The sequence below is a fragment of the Emys orbicularis genome, chromosome 19 (genome assembly GCF_028017835.1).
Source record: "Emys orbicularis isolate rEmyOrb1 chromosome 19, rEmyOrb1.hap1, whole genome shotgun sequence".
In the NCBI taxonomy this organism is placed as follows: Eukaryota; Metazoa; Chordata; order Testudines; family Emydidae; genus Emys; species Emys orbicularis.
In genome coordinates this window covers 23,250,672-23,256,455 of record NC_088701.1, presented here as the reverse complement: position 1 = coordinate 23,256,455, position 5,784 = coordinate 23,250,672, and the positions used below count along the sequence as shown (strand labels likewise).

General features: G+C 45.7%; 1 long non-coding RNA gene across 1 annotated transcript; it reads right to left on the bottom strand.

Moving 5' to 3' along the window:
• Positions 1-571: 571 nt before the first annotated feature.
• Positions 572-3,668, bottom strand: LOC135891679 (uncharacterized). The gene is made up of 2 exons (XR_010562281.1): positions 3,584-3,668; positions 572-1,701 (listed from the first exon to the last, which is right to left on the bottom strand). It is a non-coding gene; the product is annotated as an uncharacterized LOC135891679 (long non-coding RNA).
• Positions 3,669-5,784: the final 2,116 nt, after the last annotated feature.

The window sequence follows — 5,784 nt, the reverse complement described above, 5'->3', positions numbered from 1 at the left end:
CAAAGCATGGGACAACAGCTCTCTGGTATTAGCTAACACTCTTGCTCCATCTACACAACTTAACATGGAGAACTGATTCCTACAGCTTCCTAAAAACAGAAGGTGCCGTTTGATAAGCTAACCAGACAAAAGGTGCATAATATTTGCAGCCATGCTGTGTTTCGCTCCTGTACTAAGCATGATGTTGCAGGGAAAATGGAGAAGTTAACGTGACAGGAGGGAAATTCGCTTCAGTCCCGATGCAGAACAGGTTCACTGCAACACCTTTTCAAACCACGTATTCCCAGGACAAGGTTGGTGCTGTCCCCCTTTGCAAGAGGTGAGGCAGGGAAGGCTGGTTTAAGACTGGGTGAGGTATTAACAAGTCTGACTGAGCTAGTCTGGATGTTAGATGAGGACAACACAAAATTCAACCTGGGAATAAAAACTGAGCAAAGGAATTTTTTTTGAAAGGCAAGAGAAATCTCTCACTAATCTTCCAGGAGATCTGACCATTTCTACTAAATGCCACAAGCCCCAGAACAGCCCTTAGAGGCCGGTGAAGTGGGTTTAATTTGTAAATGTTCTGGGATTCCTCTCTCCTTATTCCAAGGCTTTGGCCTTGATCTTCTGCCAATCACCAGCTGCTGCTCCAACCCATTCCCCACGAGACCACCCCCGGGGAGCAGAGGTAGCTGAGAAAGACCCTTTCACATACGGGGTGGTTCGTGAAGTTTAAAGCCTATCTGATACAAGAATTACTACGATGTTTTTTGGCCATCCCGTGCCATGTATTAGAAAGGCCCTACCCTGGCCAGCGAGGCAGCAAACACGACGTCACAAGCTGGGCGGGGCAACCCAAGAAGAAGCAGATGATCCACAGCAGAACCTAAGTAGGGATGCAAGGTGCCCTTGAGCTGAAGAATGATTTTAGCCAGGCTATTGGTGTGCGTGCCCTGATACTGCTGAACTTAAAGAGTGATTTCCTGGGGCTGAAGGAGGGAGAGGAGGGTTTCTTTGCCCAGGGCAGCCCAGAGAAATGGAGACAATAAAAATCAGCAACATTTAAATAAAAGGGCGGCTCCAGGAAGTTCCTGCTTTAAGTGGCATAACCTGTCTCTCAACCGAAGGGTGCAACTCCCTAAGACATAGCAGGGAGAGCAAACCTTTCTCCAACTTCATCCCCGAATGGCATTATCCTTTCCTCATCCTACATCTGATGATAATGGCCACTCCAGTTCTCCTTCCCCACTACCTAGGTTCAAACCTGCACCTTGTGTGGGCATTTACACCAGTCCACAATGGGTGTAAAACACTTCCAATTTGGATGTGGTGGCATTACACACCTGCTTTGCACTGCTGTAAATAACTACACAAGTGGCAGGGGAATGGCGAACTGGGCAATGGGATTTCACCCACCACAGATACAAGAAGAACATTTTTGCTCTTTGCTCTGTATATATATATTTTTTTTAAACTTCACAATTGAAAAAAATAAGCAGCACAACTGTACAGCTATCAGGGATTCTCTATTGGGTCCTGTGTGGGGAAGAGAGCCTACACTCCTTACTAGTGCTAGTGTGTGTGTGGCGGGGGAAGGCAAGGGGGGAAGAGAGAGAGAGCGCGCACACACGTGAGCGTGCTCCCCGCCCAACAGGTAAAGCCTAAAATGGACAGACATCAGACAATCCCAAAGCGTTCTGCTCTTTTCCTCTTCTTTGCCTGCAAAAGGGATTGAAAGAAAAATCAAAACCAACATTCACAATTCAAACCCCACACACATTTGGATGAAGACTAAAAAAACAAAAAAAACCCCACACCACACTTGATGGTATTAAATGACCCTAGTGCATGACTGACCCAGCCCTTGCCTGAATACGGGATCACAAGGTTAGTTCAAGAGTATTTGGTATCGATGCTTGGCAAGGCGCTAGAAGATTTTAGTCCAACAAACGGGGCTTGAAATCAAGTTGCAAAAGCATACAGTGCCCAAGATACAGTGCTGCTGAAGTCACTTCATCTCGCTGGCAACGTGCTACAAAAGGGAACAATGCCTACTTGAGAGGCCTGGAAACCCTTCCAGGCAATGGGGAGGTGGGAAATTTAAAAGGGCAAAGGGTTAACACTCTTCTATTCATGGAAAAGGTGAGAGGGACATACTAAACTGCATTAAATATTCTATTGCGTCTCTCAGATATGCCTTTAACTTGATACACGAGGGGCGTATAAATCTTAATTTTTAGCAGGATAAATAGCCAGGGGGCAACAGAAGCCCGAACCAAGAATCTCCAGGGGAAAGGTGCATTTGAGTGCACACAATACTAGTCAAAAGACCTTTTTGTTCCAGGCACAACCTATAAGTGACCTAGCGGAAAAACATGGAATCCTTCCCCCCCAGCCACCCCCTCTGCTCAGACTGAACAGGGGCCTGTTCTCCAGTGCTGCTTGCAGAAGGCTGGGAATGCCGTGCACCATTTCATTCCAGGGAAGCGTTTATCAAAAAGCTACAAAAACAAAACAGAAAAAGCCCCCAAATCCCACCTGAATTGCTGAGATCACTCTTCGGAGCCAAACAAAAAACCACTTCTTGTATGTCGAATCCAGAAGCCATCTGGTTAAGTAGCTTCTAAGACCCCAATAGCTCACCCTCCCGCAACCTTTGCCAATTGATTGTTAAAATTAAAATCCATATCCAGCACCCCTCTGTGGACAGTGATGGGGGCTCAGCTCTCACTGATTTATGCTAGAGTATTATTTATGCAGCACCAATAGTGTTCATGATACTTGACAACAGGAACGTAGGAACTGCCACAGGACCATCTAGCCTGGTCTCTGGTACCAGGTGCCGCACAGCAAGGCATAAACCCCCATAAATAAAATGGTGAGGCACTGTCTTGCAGAGCTTACAAATTAAAAATCAGACCAAAGAGCCAACAGCAGGACAGAGGTGTCAAATCAAAAGATGGAAGAGAGAAAAGCAAGGGGTGTGGTCAATTTCTTGATCCTTACTTGTTCCTTCCTTTTTATGTTGTGAAATTTACGATGAAAGGAGTGAAGCAGGTTTAAAGTTCAAGGGCTTCCTGGATAAAGGAAGTCATAAGGAGGGATGTGAATGGGAGGTAGTCTAGTAGGCCACTCAAGGCATAAAGGGAGCAGTGTGGAGGAAACTGGAGGAGAACGGTTGCTCCCAATTTTCTGCAGGCATCTGTATTAGTTTGCAAGACTAAGAGCTGAGCCACATCAGCCAGCGCTGGCCAGATCTTGTAGTTTGGGCTGCTCCAAACCAGGCTGACAAGCTCCACTGGGGGGTTAGAATGCATGCAACCCAAAGAGGCAGATGCTCATCATCCACGTAAAGAAGAGAATTGATCTTTGCGGTATCATCATTGGGGTACCTGAAGGAAATGAATATAAGTACTTGCATGCGGACGAGTAGGATGAGATCCACTTGAGTAGCGAGATCTCATGTGTGCAAAGAGTTACAGTGCCATCTTCTGGGATATTCAACTCTCCTAACAAGTCAGCACGGAAAGTGTTCTCAGCTGCCCTCTCGCCCCCAAACTTCTTATCACGTGTCCCTCTGCTTGCAGGTTTAGCATTTTACCTCTGTGTCCTCTGTGGCTCCAGCCCCAGCCGAACTTGTTACAATGCCAAATCGCTCCTTCCTCTTCTTCAGCTTCTCATCATCTTCGCTCTGTGTGGAAAGAAGGTAGAAGATTTAGTTTGCCAGACAGGCGTAAAAGAATCATTTTAACAGTTGATAAGGTTCCTTTCCTTGCCCCCCAAATCTTCCTGCTTTTAGCTACACCACCAGCTGCTAGAAAAAAGAGAGTAGTTGCAAGATGATTTTGGGGTGCACATGAATTAGTGCACAGAACTGAACATACATGTTAGTAGGCATCATCATGCTGGCATGGTTAGGTGCCCCGTCCAGAAGGGATTTATTGAATAGATGCTAAAAAGAACCTCCGAGGAGCATTTATGATAAGTAGGTCCCCATGCAAAACCTGCTCTCCCTCCATGGTAATCAAGGAAAAGTGAAACCCATTTCTCTGGAGTACAGTGGTGAAATTCGTGGAGTTTGTGGGATTAATGGCTAAAGCTAAGTAACCTGTGACCTTGCACCTGCCTAACTTTGCAACGGCTCTATCCCCTCCACTTTAAATGTCTTTAACCTTTAACTGTCCACCTTAACAGGTCAAGTCAAAGAAGAGTCGACCACGATAGCTAGTGAGGCACGGTGCAGTGAGGTAGGGAGGAAAAGAGGAAGCCTTTATATTCCCAACGGAGTAAATGAAAGGCGCTGGATTGGCAGCCTTAGAAAGCGAGTCTCTGTTTAACCAAAGCAGTACACGTACCTGGGCAGTGGCAGTGTAAGCTTCCTGTCAGTGTGTCCCAATCATGACAGGGAGGGTCCCTTCCTAAGTTCTCCCTTAATGACCCCATTAAATCTTTGGCCTCGGTAATGGAACCCAAACTCATTTCACATAGGCCACTGAGCAGCAGACCAGGGTTGGATTTCAGTTAGGAACCTAGAGGTGAAAGCCTCTGTATCCCTATTACCAACCCAAGTGTAGGCCCAACATTGAGGATTTACAAGATCTCACATTAAAATCAAAATGTTTCCCTGATGAAATGCTCCAATGGAAATAGTTTTAAAAACTGCCCCGTAAAGTTTGCAACACGAAGAGAATTTGCAGAAAGTGAAGCTGGCTACTCCCTGCAGAATGATGGCATAAACACTCTTCAGCAGCTCTGGTGAAACTAGCAGCAAAAGGGAAGAACCCAATTCATTCTGATGAGCATCACCACCAACTAACACCAATCCACCTGCTGCATGTTTTTCCTCATTTGGAAATTAAGGAATGTGGTCGAACAACATGATAAAGAGGATGCACCCTCATAAGAACGCACGGATCGGGTCAGCCCAGTGGTCCATCTAGCCCAGTATCCGGTCTTCTGACAGTGGCCAGTGCCAGATGCTACAAAGGGAATCAACAGAACATGGCAATTCTGAGTGATCTATCCGGTCATCCAGTCCAGCTTCTCGCAGTTGGAGGTTTAGGGACACCCGGGGCATAAGGTTGTGTCCCTGCCCATCTTGGCTAATAGCCATTGATGAATCTATCCTCCATGATCTTCCTTCATTTTTTTTTTTTAAACATAATTATACTTTTGGCATTCACAACATCCCCTGGCAACGAGTTCCACAGGCTGACTGTGCATTGTTTGAAGTAGTAGTTCAATTTGTTTGTTTTACAGCTGCTGCCTATTAATTTCACTGGGTGACCCTGGTTTGTGTGTTATGTGAAGGACTAAATAACACTTTATTCACTTTTTCCAAAGCATTCATGATGTTACGAACCTCTATCATCTCCCCCTCCATAGTCATCTCTTTTCCAAGCTGAACAGGCCCAGTTTTTTTAATCTTACACTTGATCCTGCAGTGAAACCATAATGCCATGTTTGCAACATCACATCTCTCTCTCTAGGAGCAGGCTAATGTCAGCCACAGGACTATGTGAATCATCCAACATAAACCAAGGGAACATTTTATACAACATAAGCGCCTTTCCCATGCCTGCCCCAGTGCAATAGGCCCTGAGCTTGAAGCGCTAGCTCCCCATTTGCCGTTAGAGACTTCACGGATCATGATGATGGTCTCAACTTTTATCAAGAGAACCCGCTGGCCCCTTCATAAGGGAGCGCTGATGTTACTGGAAAGTCTCACACAAGTTACCAAATAAGCTCTCTTTGTTGCTTCCAAGGAGGATTTTTATGGCCATATGGATTTATTTTATTATT